Raw genomic sequence first — 20,904 nt, forward strand, 5'->3', positions numbered from 1 at the left:
AGGCTCAGTAGTTGTGGCACGTGGGCTCAGTAGTTGTGGTTCACGGGCTCTAGAGCGCAGGCTCGGTAGCTGTGGCGCACCGGCTTAGTTGCTCCGCGGCATGTGGGATCTTCCCAGACCAGGGCACGAACCCGTGTCCCCTGCATTGGTAGGCGGATTCCCAACCACTGCGCCACCAGGGAAGCCCATCATTTGTCTTTTTTGACTCCATTACCCATATGCATCTGCAGCACTTAGCACAGTGCCTGGCACACAGTAGGTATTCAGTAAATACCTGCCAAAGAAATCGACAGGTATGTTGTAGACGATGAAGCCAAGGCTCAAACAGGCTGAATTAGCAGCTTGCCCGGGGGGCCCGCAGACGGGGGAGCCAGACCCTGACTCCAACGTTCTTAGGGAACCCTTGGCGCCCTCTCTTCTCTGGGTCACATTGGTTGGGGCTTGTTCCGGCCACCATAGCTCCTCTATCTGCAGTTACCTCACCCCGCCTGTCCCGGTGCTGCCTTTGCTCACATAACTGTCAAACGCTTAATTGCATCTTCCTGGTGACCACTGGGTAGGCAGCTCAGTGTCCACAGAGCCTTTCCAGGTTGGGGCTCCATGGAGAGACGCCCCCTTTCCTCTAAAGAGTCCATATTTCCACGGAGGTTTATCAAACAAGGCCTAGCCCTGACCGAGGTGTCTTGGTCTTTCCCGCCTGCCTCCACTGGCTTTTTCTGGAGCTCAACCATGACAACAGGCACAACGGCCACTACTCACTGCTCACTCCCTGCAGGCCACAGACCGTGCATCATCTCATGTCACTGGGACAGCAGCCCTCGGTTGGTTAAGGCCACACATCTAGTCAGACACACTGCCAGGACTTGACCTCAACCTTGCACTTGACCTCTAGATGAGGTCCGACTATGGCCCATGGGCCAAATCCAGCCGCTGCCCATTTCCTGTTTTTTGTGTGGTTCTTGAGATAAGAAATTTTACATTTTTAAGTGGTTAAAAAAAAAAAGCAAAAGAGGAATCATATTTTGTAACACATAAAAATTACATGAAATCCAGATGTCAGTGTCCATAAGGTTTTGTCTGAACGTAGCCTATGGCTTAGGTACTGTCTCCGGCTGATTTCAAGCAGCATCAGCTGAGATGAGTGGCTGCCCACCTGAGCTTGTGTGACTCACAGAGTCTAAGGTGTTAACCATCTGGCCCTTGGCAGGAAAAGCTTGTCCGTTCCTGCTCTAGTCTGAGACCCAGCATCCGGGTTCTGGGGGCTGAGGCTCAGAACCCAGGCGTTTCCGGAGAGGAGCTGTGAGCATGGAGAATGCGGGTGAGCGGTGCTGTGGACAGCACGGGCCCTGGGGCTGAGGGGATGTCGAGGTGGGGAGGGGGCTGGGGAGGGCCTCAGGGGTGTGACAGCGCAATCAGGTGCTGTGCGTCTCCCCACTGTCCTCACCCGGCAGCCTCGGTCAGCCCGCAAACATCTATTGGCCCAGACCATGCTGTGGCGAGAATGCGGGCTCTCCGGACAGTGCCACCTTGCTCTCAGGGTGACCCTCAAGGATGGGCAGGTCATTACAGTGTTATGATGGGCATAGCCAGTTCAGGGCTAATGTATGTGCTTTGCGCGTGTACCGACTGGTTATCCAGGAGGGTAGATGCAAAACCTTACTTTACTCAGTACGTTTTTGAGGGGAGAGGGAGTGGGAGAAAGTTAGTCAAGGGTTAAAAGCGAGCCACACCCTCCTTTCCCACCCCAAACACGCGCGTGCTCGTGCACCCCTATGCCCCCAACAGGCATCCACATTGGAACCATGTGGACACAGAACTAGTTGAATCCCAGGGGCCGAAAGGGCCTTAAATAGCACGTACTATGCTGCTTTTCAGATTTTAACGTGTGCACGGACCACGTGGAGAATCTCGTTAAGCTGTGGGTTCTGAATCGATAGGTCCGGGGAGGGTCTGAGATTCTGTGTTTCTAACAGGTGCCAGGTGTTGCTCTGGGTCTAGGTAGAGTGTGAGGCTCTTGTGCTGTGGTTTTCCCCGTGCGATTTCTGGACCAGTAAGTAACAGAAGCTGGAGACCTGCTAGAACCGTAATTACTCAGGCCCCATCCCAAGCCCTCAGATAGGAATTTCGGGGTCTAGCCTGGCCCTCTGTGATTAATGTGTCCGGCAATGATTGGGACACTTACTCAGGTCTGAGAACTGCCTCTCTAGTGCCTTCTTCCAGGTCCCCCTCCTCTGCCTTGAATGTCCTCCCATCTGTTCTGAAGCCAGCTGGGCTTCCTGCCATGACTTGAGAGAATCATTAACCAGCCTCTGATACCTAAATCCCGGAGGCCTCTCCCCTGGAGCAGGTGATGCGGCGTTGCCCTTGGGAGAAGCAGCTCAATTATAAGCCAATGCCGGCAATTGTTAGCCTCGGCCTGGGTAATTTTCCATTTGGGGGCTTGTTTTTGAACCTACTGCTTGCTTCCTCTGTCCACAGTGTCTTAGTATGCAGGCACTGTCGGTCTCTTGGAAGGGAGTCACGTGGGGTGGGCAGGGGTGCCAGTCTCAGCTGTTCTGGGATGCCTGCCAGGCTCTGTGAAATGCACCCGCCAGGGCCACCCCCCCCAGGCATTTCCTAAGCTGACACCTTATATTTTAAATCACGACATCCCAAACCTACCCTCCCAATGTTGTGTTAATCTGTTCAAGCATTTTTGTGTGATGCAGCAATAAGAGAGAGAACCATAATTTTATCTTTAATAAAAGCATAAATTACACGTTTCAGAGAGTAGAAAATTATTGCAGAGATGAAGCGTTAGTTTCCTAGGAACCTAGCTAAAGCCTCTTTCTAGAGAGTGAGAAAGTTAACCTAAAACCTATTGGAGAGTTTATGTTTGTACTGCTGTTAATTCCTATTATGAAAATATTAAATTTTTATTTTCATGATAGGTTTTAATCTGTAAAATTGCCCTTGCGTTAGCAGGTGGAGCTCTGGGATTCTGGAGCCCTTATTTTGACTTTTGGTTCTTAAGTAAATGAAACTTTAAAAAAATGTCGGGCGTAATACTAAAATAGAAGGTAGTTAGATTTCACAGTGACTATAATTGTGATTACAATTAGATGACTGTAACGATACAAAAGACACATTATCTTTATAATTTATGATCCTCCTGGACCAAACTCAACATCTTAAAAATGCAACATTTCAGTACCATCTGGGAGATTTGCCCAACAAAATTATGTATAAACAAAGTTCTTTATTGACTCGCTGAGATCCAAGTGGAATCAATTATATATTATTGTTGCCTTTGTTGGCGCTGCAAAGTGTACGGCAGCTGAAGACCTGCATTCCGTAAACCATCCAAGCGTAATTTCCCCAGGGGCTAAGTTTGGTGGAAACAAAGCATTGTTGGTATTTTCTGCTTAGATGTTTTGATCCCATTCAGAGAGTGAGTCTATCCATTTTCCTTGCGATCCCCAGTGAAACTTGCCAGGTTCACCAAATTGGGCATCAAGTCTTGCCCTGGAGGCTTCAGATCCCTGGAGTGTGTGGTGGGCGTGTGTGAGGGGGAGGTGGATTCCGGTGATTGCATGTCAAGCTACGGCCTTCCAGTTCCATGATTTTCACTTGTGCACCCACAGCGTCAAAATTCAGAGTATTTTGCCACGTAAGTGAAAGATTGTACTGAGCTCTATGTCACTGAAGGAGAAATCACTTGATTTCAGAAATGTGGCCACAAAACCCCCCTCAGACCCCGTGGACCTAGAATTTATATTCTGTTATTCTGCGGATGGTTATCTCAGAGCTCACGAGGAAAGATACTCTGAAATAGTCCACCGACAGTTAAAATACGGTGATAGTACTCATCTCGAAGAAAGCGATGGTACCACAGAGGAGACTGACGTTCGTTTCGTGCTGACTCGATCAGAGAGGAACATCACGGTGAGCGGCCCCAAGAGAACTGGCCAGGGCTTTCCCATCTTGCACTTTCACTGAAGCCGTGTCTGTAGCTAGCTGGCCCCCAGGCAGAGGTGACGAACTGGTGGACCTGGGATGGCTCTACACCTGCTCTGGTGTTGGTCTAGCCTGGGTCAGGAGCGGCTTCTTAGGTGGCCCTCTCGTCTTTAATACATTCATTCTGCCAACATTCCCGAGCCTCCATTGGGAGCCCACCATGGGGCTGTTATTGTCAACGTCAGCCGGGCAGGGCGTGAGACAGCAGTTGAGAAACGATAGTTAGTGTGGCCAGTTCCTGGTGGGGGACCCCATAGGGATGGAGCTGCTCCATGAATGTGACCCAGAGGCTAGAGGGATGAGAGGTGAGATGGGTGAAACGGGAGGAGGGGACTGGATGAGGCTCATGCTGGGCCAGGAGGTGAGGGTCCAGAGGGAACCTCTGAGGACTGAGTGGGTCTGAGGGTGATGAGGGAAGCAGAACCTGGGGAGGTTGGTGGGAACAGACTTGTGAAGAGCCCACCTCTATCCTGAGGGCACTGGGGACACACCACGGGTTTATTTCAAGTGGGGGCAGTGACGAGTCAGACTTGCAATCCAGGACGCTCTCTGGCTGCTTGCAGAGCACAAGGAGAGGGGTATTTAGGAAGCAGATGACGATTTGGACCCAGTAAGGGCAGGTCAGTTAGAAGATTCCAGATGTGCAGGTGCATGTTTGCAACAGTTGATTTGAAGGAGAAACACTCAGCTGTGGACTTGCTCTTTGCGAGCACGTGGGGTTGGTACTGGAATCTCCACTTTCCCAGGACAAGTCATCCTCACCTTTCGTTCTCGAATGTCTTCACCTCTCCTGTGGTGGTTTTTGATCTTGCAGACAGGGCCATACTACCCTTTGATAAGAGATGCACTTTCATATCTTCCTAGCCTTCAGTGCTCTCCTGGCTCTCTCCCCAGGAGGGACACCAGGACCCCTGCTCCCTAAATTCTGGTAGGGGGAAGAGGAAAGGCTTCACTTCTCCAGGGCGGTGGCCAAGACTGTATTGTTTTGACCATGAATGTCCAGAATTTTCCCTTGGCTCATGGAAAGCACTCAGTAAATGCCTGCTATTATTTTTATTATATGCTTTTATCAATACTAATATCCTCAGGCCTATAATAGATGCCCAATAAATATTTGCTGAATATTGAGCAACAGATAAATGAGGGTTGTGCTAACTGATAAAAAATTGTGGCTTAATAATTAACTTTGGAACAAGGAAGTATTGGGTCAGCCAAAAAGTTCGTTCAGGTTTTTCCATAACAGCTTACAAAAGCCCGAAGGAACTTTTTGGCCAGCCCAATATTTTTAGTTCAGCATTTTTCTCTTGGTGAGCTACTGCACTCTAGTAAAGATTTTCATCTCTTTCTGGCTTGTAAGATGAGACAGTTTGGGGAAATCAAGGATCTGGGATTCTTTGATCTTTGTGTAGGTGAAGCTGATATCTTAAATGTCCTTTCTCTTTCTCTCTTCCTCTCTTGCTTTTTCCCTCTCTCTCTCTTTCCTGCCTTGTGGAGGGTCTACAGACAATGAAGCCATTTTATCATTTTTGAGACATTCTCAAGCCCAAAAAAAAGGCTTTGCAAGGAGCAGTAAATCTGGCTGCCTGGGAACCTGGGCGACAATCCTGCCTGATGTCCTCAGCTGTCATCAGACCTTCCTGGGATAAATATTCCAGGAAGAAGGGCTCTGTCCCTTCCCAAACAGCCCCAAACACATCATTCATTAGGAAAGTGCTGGTCTCCCGTGTGTGTCAAGATGCCACATTCCCCTCAGCAGAGCCTTAGAGTTTCTTTTTGAAAGAACTGTTCAGCTTCCTCTTACTAAACATCGAAAAACCATGTAAACTATGGTCATCCCTTGAGACTCGATAGCCAGGAAGCTCAGAGCTATGTTTGGTGAATAGCCCCAGTATCGCATTGTCAGTAATTCTTAGTAACATTGCATTTCTTACCTGTTAGCAAACACGTTTGCATTTTTTTTTTTTTTTTTGGCGGTACGCGGGCCTCTCCCCGCTGTGGCCTCTCCCGTTGCGGAGCACAGGCTCCGGACGCGCAGGCTCAGCGGCCATGGCTCACGGGCCCAGCCGCTCCGCGCGGCATGTGGGATCTTCCCGGACCGGGGCACGAACCCGTGTCCCCTGCATCAGCAGGCGGACTCTCAACCACTGCGCCACCAAGGAAGCCCCTCATTTTGAATTTTAGTTCTGTCCAGATATATTGGGTGTCACAGTTCTGTCACTGTCTCTGGGGATGCTCCTGTCCCCTCCCAGAATCCCTGTATCTCATTCCACTTACACTGTTTATAACCTGTAACTACAAATGTTTGTTTTCCCTCCAAAGTGTTCATTTATTTAGTTTCATAAAATTAAGGGAAAAGAGAAGGAAAGAGCCATAATTCATTATTCTAAAACTTTTTTTTCATTTTGCAGTCTTTGTCCATCTGTATATTTATTTAGGTACAGTTGTAAACCTCTGCTAGTGTAGAACCTGGTTCAGAACCACAGTTACTATGATTTATTGTGTTTCCCGAGGGCTAGGTGTAGGGCAGAGGGCTTTACATCTACAGAAAGTGTAACAAGTCTCTGAGCACTGGTCGTAGGTTCAAATCCCTGCTCTCTCCCGCGCTAACCCTGTGAATAGAGATAAACCTGAAACGACAGCTAGCTTTTACTGATTCCTTTGAGCCAGCCATGGGCTAAATACTCCCATACATTCTTTATTTGTCAAACACCTCTATCAAGTATGTGACATTATTATTCCCATTTTATAGAAGAAATAGAAACTTACAGCAGGTAAGTATATCGCTTGTCCAGGGTCACAGAGCTAAGTCCATAATTAGCGTTTGTCTTGTAGCGTTTTGAATCAATCTCCTGTGAACAGAGCACAGACATTTGAATTAATGAATGAGTGAAGTTTGTCCCAGAAAAATGTATTTTTCTGATTCTTAAGAGTGAAGCCATGTAGACACATTTAAAAGTCATCAGAGATGCTGGATTTCAGACAGCTCTCAAATGCCTTTCTCCAGTTTGTATTCATCACGGAAAAAGGTCTTGAAGACAGAGTGTTACAATTCATGGAGAGATCCGCAGCTGACTGGTACGTAATGGGAAGGATGTGTATGTGGAAGAAAACATCAATCTTGGCAAACCTCCAGCGGAGGAGTGGCCCCATCCGTTGTGCACCGCACTTGTCATGACTGGGGCTCACACGTGCCACCAGGAAACGATGTCCCTTGCACCTTAAACACACGTAAAGTCATCTCTGCCTCTGCCCTTGCCAAGGATTCAGGCTGCATCTTAGGATTTGGCACTGAGGCCCCAAAGGGGAGGTGTCTTGTCAGAAGGGAAGATCCAAGTGAAAGCTTAGAGCTGAAAAGAACCAGCTGGAAGAAACCCAGCAACCAACACAGGGCCCGGCACAGGGGCTACTCAACAAATCCTGGAAAGAGCATAAGCCCCGTGACTGAGTTTCAGAGAATGGAGAGCAAGACAGCATCAGAGAGAAGCAAAGCCCGGGAGGAACATCGTGGGAAAGAAGGTTCTGGAATGAGGGGGGGCTCCTCCGTGCACCTGGACCCTCCTGTGACACAAGCCTCGGCAGGTGGACACTCACAGGGACCCTGGCTGTATGTCCATCTTCTGGCCTGGTCTCGGCTTTGTCCTTTGACCCTGGCGGCTGGAATGCAATGACCTGAACCGTGAGCCCTCTGGTCCAGCTTCCCAGTGCCATTGGGTGGGATGTGGACTTGCCTCTGGGCTGGCCTTTCTGGGGCTTCACTAGAAACCTGGGTGATTACCCAGTGCCTTTAACTTGGTCACTGAAATGCCAAACTGTTTCCTGGTGGGAACAGAAATCCCTGCTCAGCACTCAGCTTTCCTGCTGTCCCCCCTCTACTTGGAGTCCCATCGGTCACATATACAGTTCAGGGCCAGCCAGTCATTTGGAGGTGAGATTATTCAGTCATGGAGCTCCCCTTTCTGTGCCCCCCTCCTTTATTGGATTTCCTCCTTAATTTCTTACATCCTGGCAGCCCCGAATTTCTCCCTATTCCTCTCGCCAGCAGGTTGTGACTTTCCTTGAGAGCTAAGGGACCCCCACCATGCGGGGCAGAGTGTTCTGGAAGGAAAAGCAATTAAACGTGGATCACACACCCTGTGACTCCTTTCTTTCAAGGGTTGAACTACCTCCAGGTTCTGCCTAATTTTGGTTGCTCTCCAGTGCCTCCAAAAGTTATATTTTAAAGATTTTTGTCCAGAGTTTATAATTATTATAACCAACATGAAGCTTAGTCTGTATGACCAAAAGGCAGAACTCTGATAAGTTTATAGCTTTATTTTTCGCATTTTGTTTTGCTCCAGCTATATTTCTGAGCACTAATTTTGGTTGTTTCCAATATGATTTAAATTCTTCTTTTTCCCCATGTGGGAGGCTGAATAACTTCTGACCCTATAACACTGGGCTCCCAAACTACTTAAAAACTTTTTTTAATTAAAAACTTTTTTACATTGGAAACTTTTTAGATGTTTTATTTCTGTTATGAGGTTTTGTGAGCATTTTATGAATTGTGAAAGCAATAGTGCTTTCTTTTTTAATTTAGTTTTTATTTTATATTGGGATAGAATTGATTTACAGTGCTGTGTTAGTTTCAGGTGTACAGCAAAGTGAATCAGTTAGACATATACGTATATCCATTCTTTTTCAGATTCTTTTCCCATATAGATTCTTACGGAGGATTGAGTAGAGTTCCCTGTGCTATACAGTAGGTCCTTGTTGATTATCTATTTTATATATAGTCATATGTATATGTTAATCCCAAACTCCTAATTTATCCCTCCCCTCCAAACCACTTATTTTTAAGATTTTTAAAAATTGAAGTATAGTTGATGTACTGATTTGAATTTGTAAATGTTTTTATTTTTCTTAGATCTTCCAACCCGCTTGTCTTCTTCTGGTGCCTTATAATATCTGTTTGAATCTTCTCTCTTCTTTGATCTCTTATCAGAGAATCAGGTTGCATTTGTCTTAGTCCACTTTGGCTGCTGTAATAAAAATACCATAAACGGGGCGGCTTATAAACAGCAAACATTTATCTCTCGCAATTCTGGAGGCTGGGAATCCAAGGTCACAGTGCCTGCAGATGTGACGTCTGGCGAAAGCCCACCTTCCGGCTCAGAGGTGGCGCTTCTCCCTGTGTCCTCACAGGGTGGAAGAGGCAGGGGATCTTTCATAAGGACACTAATCCCGTTCATGAGGGCTTCACCCTCATGACCTAAACAGTTCCCAAAGACTCCATCACCTAATACCATCACTTTGGGAATGAGATTTCAGCACATGAATTTTGGGGAGACATAAACATTCAGTCCATTGCACCTGTGATCTTTGAGATGAAAGAGAAGTACTCTCAATTTTCAGCAACCATAAAGTCAGTGGACTTTTATAAAGTCCTTAGCCATAGCCTCTCTGTTTCATAATCTGGTCAGACTGCCTCCCCTTCCTCTTTTTCTCAGGCAATCTCTCCCTCAGGTCAGATACCATGTCCTTCATAAATGAAAGTGGTGTCTCTTCGTGGTTTCTCCTTTACATTGACCTCTTCTGACCATCAGTTAATTGGTTTGCTTCTAGCATGATCTACCCTATTCACAGATCTAATCAAAGGCTGATGAAGAGATTAGCCTTTCAGGACCTTGATGAACTTTTATGGGCATTGGTGGGTAGCTTAAAATCTGAAGATGTGCCTTATCTCTCGGCGTCTTCCCCAATTTTGACTGTGTTTTACAGCACCCTGTAGGCATGCATCCTTTTGTGCTTTGGAGTTGTGGCTCTTTCCCTGTCCTTTTTAAGAAGAGGCTTTCCCTTCATTTTCAGGTTGTTTGGGGTGACCTTGAAAGGGATGGGAGAAGTAGGTTTACTCACCTGTCTTTAATCAAAAAGTTCCCTTTGCTACCAATTTTAAGGGATCATAAATTACTAAGTAAGGGTACGGGCAGTCCTTGATTTTGCATGGTCCCAATGTGCACCACCACGCAAGGTGAGGACCATCTACACTCATACTGTTCCAGGAAGTTTTAAAAAATGAAATGGTCATGTATTTCATGTTTTTCCTTCATATTTTCATAAATGTTTATATACATATTTTTTGAGGTTTGAAGGGGTGCATGATACAAATGTTTCTTTCTTTCTCTTGGTATGATTTTTGTTGTTTCCTAAAGCTAAGCATAGGCTGAAGATGACCCGTGGGGTCAGGGTGTTCTCCAAGCTTGTTTGGAAAGGGTTGATGTGTGAGTCTCTGTTTCAGAAGTGAGCGTGATCAATATTTTATGTTCCAATGTGGAAGATTTCATATTATCAAAATAGAAATGGAGACTTTAAACTGCTTTAACCAAAGCTTAGCTGCTACAGAAAAGAAAAAGGGAGAAACTCTGAGATGGGAAGGCAAGAAGGAGCAGAGGTCAGAGGTGTGTCTTGCTTGCCTCTTGCCATGTGGGTCCCTTTTCCTGCTCTTCTCTCCCCCAAACCTGTGCCACGAGGGTGGACACAGACCTGGCTCCTCCCCTCCCTAGCTGGGGTGGGAGTCTTTTACTACAGTGTTAAGGCTAACCTAGGGGTAGACAGGAGATTTCTGTTCCTACTTAACTTCCTATTTCGTGACCTACTCTCTCCAGCCTAGGTTTAGGGAGCCATCTTTGTCTAAGGGAAGAGTTCACCAATGTGTTTGCCAAAACAAAATGGCTGCTTTCTACCCAGAATGTGGAGATTCTGACAATTTTTATAGTTTGTGTCCATTTTTGGAACTATGAGGTTTAATGAAGGAAAGTTAGCCATACTGGACGATAAGTGTTGAATGCCAGGTGAGTGTCATGGAAAGTTCTGGGCAACATCTTCACATGGTGAAGTAGGATGAGTAGGTAGAGAAGTCCTCAGGGGAAGTGGAGTTGAGTGTGACGAGGCGGACTTTAGCCCTTTGGAGAGGAGGAGGAGTTTGGGGGAATGGTATGAATAATCTTACAGATGCTAAGGGCATGTGGTGTGCCTGGAGGGTGGGGAGACCTAAGGAGACAAAGGGAACAGGCAAGGGAGCAGGCTTGTGCCACTGTTCACGCCACATTTGGTTCCTGAGGTTCTACCATCAGAGTCAGCGTGCCTTTGCGTGTGTACAAAGTTTAAAAGTCTTCTGCTAAGGTGCAAACTATTATATACAGAATGGATAAACAACAAGGCTCTAGGGTATAGCACAGGGAACTATATTCAATATCCTACGATAAACCATAATGGAAAAGAAAAAAATCATCTGCTAAAGGCCATGTATTCTGACCTAAACTTAATTTTTAGCTTTTACTACACAAAATTTCAATCATATACAGAGTAAACAGAATCATACATGTGCACCAATGTACCCATCACCTAGTTTCAACAATTATGAACATTCATCCATAACTTTTTTCATTAGTAATTATACCCATTCTCCTCCACACTTACTTTTCTTTTTTTGGTAAAATGCTCAAACTTTGCAGCACACTTCTTAAATATGTGTTCTGTAAATGTCTATTAGGTCAGAGGTTTTAGAGTGCCCTTCAGACCTTCTGTATCATTGCTGATTTTTCTAATTGTTCTATCAATTACTTAGAGGTATTAAAATCTCCATCTCTGATTATGGCTTTGCCTGTTTCTCTTTTTTTTAAAAAAATTTATGTTAACTTAGTTTTTTTTTATTAAAGTATAGTTGATTTACAATATTATATTAGTTTCAGGTACACAGCATGGTGATTCAGTACTTTTACAGGTTATACTCCATTAAAAGTTATTATAAGATTATAGCTATAATTCCCTGTGCTATACAGTATATCCTTGTTGCTTATGTAATTTATACACAGTTTGTATCTCTTAATCCCATACCCCTAACTTGCCCTTTCCCCCTTCCCTCTCCCCTTTGGTAACCACTAGTTTGTTTTCTACACCTGTGAATCTGTTTCTATGTTGCTATATACACTTGTTTATATTATTTCTTTAGATTCCACATGTAAGTGATATCATGCATTATTTGTTTTTCTCTGTCTGACTTACTTATTTTACTAAGCATAATATTCTTTAGGTCTATCCATGTTGCTGCAAATGGCAGAATTTCATTATTTTTTATGGCTGTGTAATATTCTAACATATATATATATATATATATATATATATATATATATATATATATATATATATCTCCCATATCTTCTTTATCCATTCATCTGTTGACAGACATCTCCTTTTTTTATTATCAGCTTTTGCTTCATGTATTTTGAAGCTCCATTATTAGGGATACAGTTATGCCTCCCTGCTATGTTGACATTTTTTATCATTATAAAATGCTCTGCTTTATCTCTGGTAATGCTTCTTGTCGTGAAATCTGTTTTGTTGGATACTAATGTAGCCACTCTAGTTTTGTTAGGATTAGTGTTTGCATGGTATATGCTTTCTTCATGTTTTTACTTTCAACTTATTTGTGTCTTTTAAAAAACTATTAAATAACTCCTTTGTAGACAGCATATACTTGGGTCTTAGGTTTTTTTTTTGTTTTTTTTTGTTTTTTTTTTGCGGTACGTGAGCCTCTCACTGCTGTGGCCTCTCCCGTTGCGGAGTACAGGCTCCGTGGCATGTGGGATCTTCCCAAACCGGGGCACGAACCCGTGTCCCCTGCATCAGCAGGCGGACTCTCAACCACTGTGCCACCAGGGAAGCCCGGGTCTTAGTTTTTTATCCAGCTGGAGAATCTCTATTTTATGATTAGAGTTTTTAGTTCACTTACATTTAATATACTTATTGATACAGGTGGATTTAGGTGAGTTATTTTGCCATTTGTTCTCTATTTGTCTCATTTGCTTTTTGTTTCTCTGTTTCTCCTTTCTTGACATCTTGTGAGTTAATACAATATTTCTTTTGTTTCTTCTTTAGGCATTTTTGCTGTTTTAATTTTATTTTTTAATAGTTGCTGTAGGGATTACATTAATTCATCACAATCAACTTAGATTTAACAATTCACTACTTTATATATAATATAGGAACATTGTAACAGTGTCTTAGTTTTACCAAACTACTCCACTAGTACTGGAAGCTGGAACTCACCATTCTTTAAAAAAAATTATTAAAAAATAATTTAAAAATATACACTAAATTAAAAATTGTTTTCGTTTGGTACAGTTCTATGAGTTTTGACACATGTATATCTTCATGTAACCACTACTATAATCAGGATAGAGAACAGTTCCATTACCCTCCCAAAATGTCCTCATGTTTTCCTTCTGTAGTGATACCTTCCCCTTACCTGTCATTCCTGGCAACCACTGATCTGTTTTCCGTAACTATAGTTTTGTCTTTTTGAGAATGTCAAATAAATGGGCTTGTACAATATGTAGACCTTTGAGCCTGCTTCTCTCATGCAGTATGTCTTTGCAGTTCATCCAAGTTGTCCCATGTATCAATAGTTTGTCTCTTTTTTCTTTTTTACTGCTGAGTGATAGTCCATTGTACAGATGTGCCACACTTTATCAATTAGCCTAGTGAACAATATTTGGAATATTTCTAGCTTCTGGCTTTCACGAATAAAGCAGCTGTGAATACAGGTTTTTGTGTGAGCATAAGTTTTCATTTTTTTCTAGGGCAAATACTCAGGGATGGGATTGTTGGGTCAAATGATAAAATTTAACTTCATTATTTGTCTGCCAAGCTGTTTTCCAGAGTGACTGTACATTCTGTATTCCTATCATCGATGTATAAGAGTTGTCATTTCTCCACATCCTTGCCAGCATTTCTTATTGTCATTATTTTTAAACATTTTAGTCCTTCTAGTAGGTGTATAGGTATTTCACTATGGTTTTAATTTGCATTTCTCTAATGGCTAATGATGGTAAACATCTTTTATGTGCTTATTTACCATCTGCAAATAGTCTCTGGTAAAGTGTCTGTTCAGGTCCGTTTCCCATTTTAAAAATTGGGTCGTTTGCCTTCTAATTGTTGAGTTTTCAGAGTTCTTTTATGTTCTGGATATAAGTACTTTGTTGAGCATGTGATTTGTACATATTTTCTTCCAGTCTATAGCTTGTCTCTTTATTCTCTTGACGGTAACTTTGAATAAGGACAAATCTTAGATCTTAATAAAATTCAGTTTATCAATTTTTTAAATGTTTTGTCTGTGGATGCCTGTCAAATTATTATTGCTGAGTGGGAATAAAAGCCAAATACCTCCTCTTCCAACACCTGCTGAAGTTCTATCTATTTTTAACGTAATGATTTTGGTGTCATTTCTGTGAACTCTTCATCTTACCCAGGTTTTGATGGTTTTCCTCTAAAAAATTTATTTTTTTAATCTTTTGGCCACGCCACATGGCATGTGGGATCTTATTCCCTGACCAGGGGTCAAACCCACGCCCCCTGCATTGGAAGTGTGGAGTCTTAACCACTAGACCACCGGGGAAGTCCCCTCCTCTAACAAGTTTTATCATTTGTATTTTATATTTAGATCTCTGATTCACTTTGAATTAGTCTTTATATAGGCCAAGTTTTATTTTTTGTGTATGGCTGACAACTGTTGTAACATCATTTGTAGAAATAACGTTTTTTAAAATTGTATCTCTTTCTTGCCATTTGCAGCAAATGGACCTAGAGATTATCACACTAAGTGAAACAAGCCAGACAGAGAAAGACAAATGTCATATGATATGGCTTATATGTGGCATCTAAAAAAAATGATACCAAAAAATATCTCTCTCTCTCTCTCTCTTTCTCTCAATTGAATACTAGAGCTCAGTAAAAATAAATGAAATATACAGTAGAAAAGTATATGTCTCTTTCTCCACAGTCCACTAGTTCTCTGATTACCTCCCCAGAGACAGAAACTGTTATAAATTTCTATTGGATTTTTGCAGTGAAGTTGTGTGTATGGGTAAATATAAGGGTCTATCTCTCCTTTGAAAATACCCCCACCAATTGTAGCCTACTCTTTCCACTGTTTATGGCCTTGCTTTCTTCATAATATGTTGTATTGGAGAATATCCCATATTAATACAAGAACTGCCTCATTCTTTGAAATTGCTTTATAATACTCCATTGTGTGAGTGCCATCATTCACTTAACCAGCTCATGCTGAGGCACCCTTAGGATGCTTCAATTCACTTGCTATTCAGGTATATCCTTCTAATTATCTTATTCACAGGAATATCAGGTTCCTATGAAAGTCCAAACAATAGGTAACATCCTTCCTATTTAAAAAAAAATAGCATAATACAACAGGGCTGATTTCCCTTCAACGAAGATAAAATAAATTTTCTACAAGTGCAAAAGAATTATCTTCAAATAAAATTTAGATAGAAATGCATCAAGAATGTCTCTCACAATGAAACTTCCCTCTTCAAGAACAGGAAGGCAGGGATTCTTATAGGCACTTATAGTACTGCTTAACAATGGAGTCAAATGGTCTCATTTCTTTTTTTTTTAATAAATTTATTTATGTATTTGTTTTTATTTTTGGCTGTATTGGGTCTTCGTTGTGGTGCATGGGCTTCTTACTGCAGTGGCTTCTCTTGTTGGGGAGCACGGGCTCTAGGCACGTGGGCTCAGTAATTGTGGCTCATGGGCTCTAGAGTGCAGGCTCAGTAGTTTGGGCGCACGGGCTTAGTTGCTCCACGGCACGTGGGATCTTCCCGGACCAGGGCTCGTGTTCCCATGTTCCCTGCATTGGCAGGCGCGGATTCTTAACTACTGCACCACTAGGGAAGCCCCAAATGGTCTCATTTCTTTTCACAAAATGCCCTGCTAAAGAAGCCATGTCTGAGAAGGACTTCTGTTTCTGTCTCATAAGTGCTGCTCACGTGTCAAGCAGACCTATAAACCTGGACGCAAAGACCTTCTTACAGCCATGGATTTACCTGTTCTGTCAAAGCTGATGCAAAGAGCAGGAAAGGGCAGGGTGGTGGTGGTCTTTGAGGTCCCCCTGAGCTGCTGAGACCCCTGTTGCTGTTGACGGGGCTGGGTAGTTAGACTATTTGCCCAAATGTAGGAAATACAATAAAGATGAGAAAATGTGATAAAATGTGGGCACCTTGTCATTATCCCACAGGCCACAGGAATCTGAGACTAGGACTTCCCTGGTGACGCAGTGGTTAAGAACCCGTCTGCCAATGCAGGCGACACAGGTTCGAGCCCTGGTCCGGGAAGATCCCACATGCCGTGGAGTAACTAAGTCCTTACGCCACAACTACTGAGCCCGTGAGTCACAACTACTGAGCCCGAGAGCCACAACTACTGAAGCCCGCACACCTAGAGCCGGTGCTCCGCAACAAGAGAAGCCACCGCAATGAGAAGCCTGTGTGCCGCAATGAAGAGTAGCTCCCTTTCGCTGCATAGAGAAAGCCCATGCACAGCAATGAAGACCCAGCACAGCCAAAAATAAAATTAATAAAATTAATAAATTAATTTAAAAAAAGACAGCAGCTCTACTATTAAAAAAAAAGGAATCTGAGACTAATATTTAAAATCAGAGGAAAGAAAGCTTATGTGGAGGGTGGAACGCAAAATCCTCTTTCATCATCTCTGAAATGTGGTTCTAGGGCAGGAAAGGTTAATAGTGCCTCGTAACTCTTAACACTCCCATTACTTAACTTGAGGAAACATTTTTTCCCTGAATTCAAAGTACTTGGTTCAGTATATTTTAAATCTTCAGAGCTAAGAGCTTCATAAAGGTGAATGAATACTGCCTTGTGTTTGAGCTGTGCCATGATTTTAAGTTTAGATCATGCAGTGTAAGTGACAGAAGCGTCTGGAAAGAAGATTCCTTGCTTTGATTAAACTGGCTGGGTCATTAGGCATCCACTACACTCATAGCAGTCGGCTATGGTAGAACGCAAACCCCTGTGTTTATGACCTGAGAACTCTTTCAGCTAAATGGAAATGATGATATTAGTTCAGTGACATAATTACACTATTTGGTCCTGGGAGCACAACTGGAATTGGTCCCTAATGTGTTTTAATTGCTCATGCAACTTTATGGAATTTTTAAGAGTCTGTAGTAGTTATGTTCATTTCTTCCTGCACAGATAGCTTTCCTACCACTTCCCCTCGAGGGGTGCAGTTTCCTTAGTCTATTCTGTATTCTTTGTTCTTCTGCTCATTTGAAATGTTCTATTCTGAAGTGTAGTCGCAGACAGTGACAAAGATTCTAGATGCCAAAGGAACTAATAGCAGTTACCATTTATTAGACACTGTATGTCAGGCTTTATTCAAGGCACAATAAGAAGAAACTAATAATTCTATTTTTGGTAACATCTATTGAACACTCGCTATGTGCTAAACACCCTTCTAAGTGCTTTACATAACACCATCCAGTTTATCCTCATAGAGTACGTCTGGGCAGAGATAGTTTATTTTCATCCTCATTTGACAGACAAGGAGGGCAGGTAAATAAATGCCTAAATAACCCAGCCAGTGAGTGATGGAGAAAGGATGTGAACCCAGGCTCTGAGGCTTATGACCCTAACCACTATGATCACTGACCTCCTAGAGGACAGGTGTAAGTTCACGCACACTGTTCTCTGGGCCCCAGGCCCCGGTAAGCAGGCACATTGCATCATGGAACGTGAAGCCAGATGTGTCCTGCTGTGTCAGCCAACACAGAGCTTGGATTTATTTATTCAACAAATGCTTGTTGACCTCTGTGCCCATCTGGGGAAATTAAACACACACTCGGCTGCTGAAGAAAGCTAAGCATTAAAGAGTGCTAAAAACGGGATGCTACGGGAGTTAAAAGGAGATAAATGGCTTCCAGTGGCTTCGAGGGTGCAAGAAAGACCACATGGGGGTGGGTGGGTTGAGAAGAGCCTTGTAGGATGCATTGCACCAGGACGTTCTGAAGAGGGGAACGAGGGGCTTTCGACATAGAGGGAGAGAACCAGAACACTCTGGGTCTTTGTTTCTTTTTATGAAAACACAGCAAAATGAGAAAGTTAAATCTGATGACCTCTAAGGTCACTTCCACCTTTGAAATTCTGTGATTCTCTCAATCTAAGCCTTATGGGCATTGAGTAATGAACCTGACAGCATACTCAAGACTTCAACAAGAAATGTTTTTAATTGTATCTTAGCTATATTCACCCCAGAAAGTCATCTGCCAGCTCTTATTTTCTAGGAGAAGGCTCTCAAACTTTTTCTTTCCATGGATCCTTCCCTGAATTCCTAACTCATTTGTTTCCCTTGCAGTCACAAAACATTCCCTAGATTATAGAGTACGTTTGACTGGGCAGATAATTTAATGTCTTAAAATGTCCATTAAATATTTCATGTATTAAACCCTTAGTGTGATTAATTAATTAATGGACATTAAAAATATTTAGTCCTGTTAATGAATTAATCAATTAACAATAAACCTTTGTTGAGTATCTATTTGGTATCAGGAACTGTACTAATAACAAGGAATATAGAAGTGAGCAAATTAATCTCAGTTCTTGGTGTCTGGGAGTTTATACTCTACTGAATCACATTATTACCATAGAATCAGAATGCAGATGCCCATCCTGGTTCTACCACTTATGAGCTGTGTGACCCTGGGCAAGTTACCTAACCTCTCTGTGTGTCAGTTTCCTCCTATGTAAATGGAGGTTAATATTAATACTAATCTCATAGGATTGTTAAAAGGATTAAATAAGTTATTTTAAAAGTTATTTGTAAAGGGTTTGGAACAATATATGACACACAGTGGGTTCTAAGAAGAGATTAAGTAAGTAAATTATTTAAATCAATTGATAGTTACATGTTTTCTCTGCATATTGATACACCATAGTTGACTGTCCTTCTAAATATCACTGAAGTTTTATCTTTAACTCAATGTGTAATTTTTGCAGCAATAGGACTGCTTGTCGAGTTAACTCCTGAACTGCTTTTCCAGAAAGAGACTAACATGTAACAGGCATAGATACGAAAGGCTGCCACATTTGATATTTCACTCTGTAATCTCTCCTGCACTTCCATTTTCTGGTTAAGAACCATCATTTCTTAGATGCTTTACTTCCATCACTGTACGGATTTTCTTTCTGGCATTATTTTGCCCAAAGAAACAATGTTTCAAAGAGAATTCCTTCATGAGAGTTGCGGCCTGAGACATGGCCTCCAAGGAAGAAGAAGGCTTTGTGGGTATAAGAATCTGAGGCTTTGGAAGCAGAACCTCAGTGTGTCCGAGCGTGAGGTGGCATTAGCCAGATGTTCAGGGCAGAGGAAATAGACCACGCAAGGGCCTGGAGGCGAGAGAGAGCAGGGCTTGCAACAGACCAGGATGGCAGGAGAGCATGTGTGGTTGGGAGGGATGCACATGCGTGGAGAGATACGCAGTGGATGGATCTTAAAGGGTCTGCAAAGATCTGACTCTACCGTGGAGGCACTGGAGGACCACTGAGCTAAAATTTTACAGGGGATGAGCACCAGAGAATTTATCCCTGCCCAGAACGAGATCTGGCCTTTGCCCTCAGCTTCTGGGAGGTGAGCTCTAAGCCCTTGGAATGTTCTGCCTGGTAGGAGCATCTTTATTTTCCTGGGGCCTTGGGCCAAGCAGGATAGCAACAATGTGATGTAGGGTGGGGACTTTGGGTCAGGGGTCCAGAGGGGCTGGAGACAGACCAGCTCCACAGGCAATCAGTGATGCCTACGTGATGGAGCCCCAGTACAAGTCCGGACACCAAGACTTGGGTGAGCATCCCTGGTTGGCAATACTCTGTGCGTGTTGTCACACATTGATGTTGGGAAATAAGTGCTGTTCCTGACTCCACAGGGAGACAAAAATGGAAGCTCTGCACTAGGGACATTTCTGTCCATGAGCCCCTCCCTTTGGCTGATTTTAATTGAAGTATCGTTGGTTTACAAGGTTGTGTTAGTTTCAGGTATACAGCAAAATGATTCAGTTATACACACATACATACATATATGTCTCATCTCCATCTCTGTATCTATCTCTTTATCTATCTATATATTCTTTTTCAGATTCTTTTCTCTTATAGGTTATTACAAGATATCCAGTATAGTTCCCTGTGCTATACAGTAAGTCTTTGTTGGTTATCTATTTTATATATAGTGTTGTGTGTGTGTTAATCCCCCAACTCCTAATTTATCCCTCCGCCCACACTTGGCTGATTTTAATTTTATCCTTTCCCTGTAATAAACCATAACCACAAGCATAACAGTTTTCAGTGAGTTCTGTGAGTCCTTCTAGCCAGTTATCAAATCTACAGGGGATTTCGGGGATCCTCCAGACTAGCAATTAGTGCCAGCAGTGACCTTGTGGACTGTGCTTCCTCTAATTTTGCAGTTTTCTAACCTTTACAGGGACGGTTAGAATATTCAGTGGTTGACACTCTCAAAAAATAAACTTTAAAGATTATAAATGTAATAATAGTCATAATTGAAATGATACAAAAATTTACAATTTAAAAGTGAACATCACCTGAAACCACAATTCTCTCTCTCTCATACACAGGCTCACATGCATGTGTGTGAACACACACACACACACACGCACACACACAGAGTATCTTTTAGATATTTTTTTGTTTTAGCCCAGGTACCTAGCTTATTTGCTAAGGCTTTCCTGGGAGGTGCAATCCCATGGCAACAACAGTGAGGGAAAAGGGGAAGGAGGCAGAAGAGGTAAAAAAAAAAGCAAACTGTAGTGTGGTACGTTATTGGGCTATCGAGAGCCTCACAAGAAGACGCAGTGCGCTATCTTCCAACAGCCTGTGTGGGACCTCCATGTCTCAGAACACTCTTAGGGGCTGGAAGGGAGCGGTTCCTACCTGAGGGCTCCTTCTAATTTCTTCCCTCTCATTGGTCAAATTTTGCCCCATGGACGTCCAATAACTGGCCCTTCTGTGCTTTGTTGCCAGCCTCTCCAGGCAGCCATGGGAGACAGCAGGT

At 43.1% G+C, this 20,904-nt stretch overlaps 1 long non-coding RNA gene across 1 annotated transcript in view; it reads left to right on the forward strand.

Annotated features, from left to right (window-relative positions):
• Window positions 1-1,182: 1,182 nt before the first annotated feature.
• Window positions 1,183-20,904, forward strand: part of LOC141276727 (uncharacterized) — an 82,214-nt gene continuing 62,492 nt past the window's right edge. Inside the window, exon 1 of the long non-coding RNA XR_012326716.1 lies at window positions 1,183-1,318. This is a non-coding gene — a long non-coding RNA (uncharacterized lncRNA). The remainder of the gene's footprint in view (window positions 1,319-20,904) is intronic.

The sequence above is a fragment of the Tursiops truncatus genome, chromosome 16, assembly GCF_011762595.2.
Source record: "Tursiops truncatus isolate mTurTru1 chromosome 16, mTurTru1.mat.Y, whole genome shotgun sequence".
Taxonomy (NCBI): domain Eukaryota; kingdom Metazoa; phylum Chordata; class Mammalia; order Artiodactyla; family Delphinidae; genus Tursiops; species Tursiops truncatus.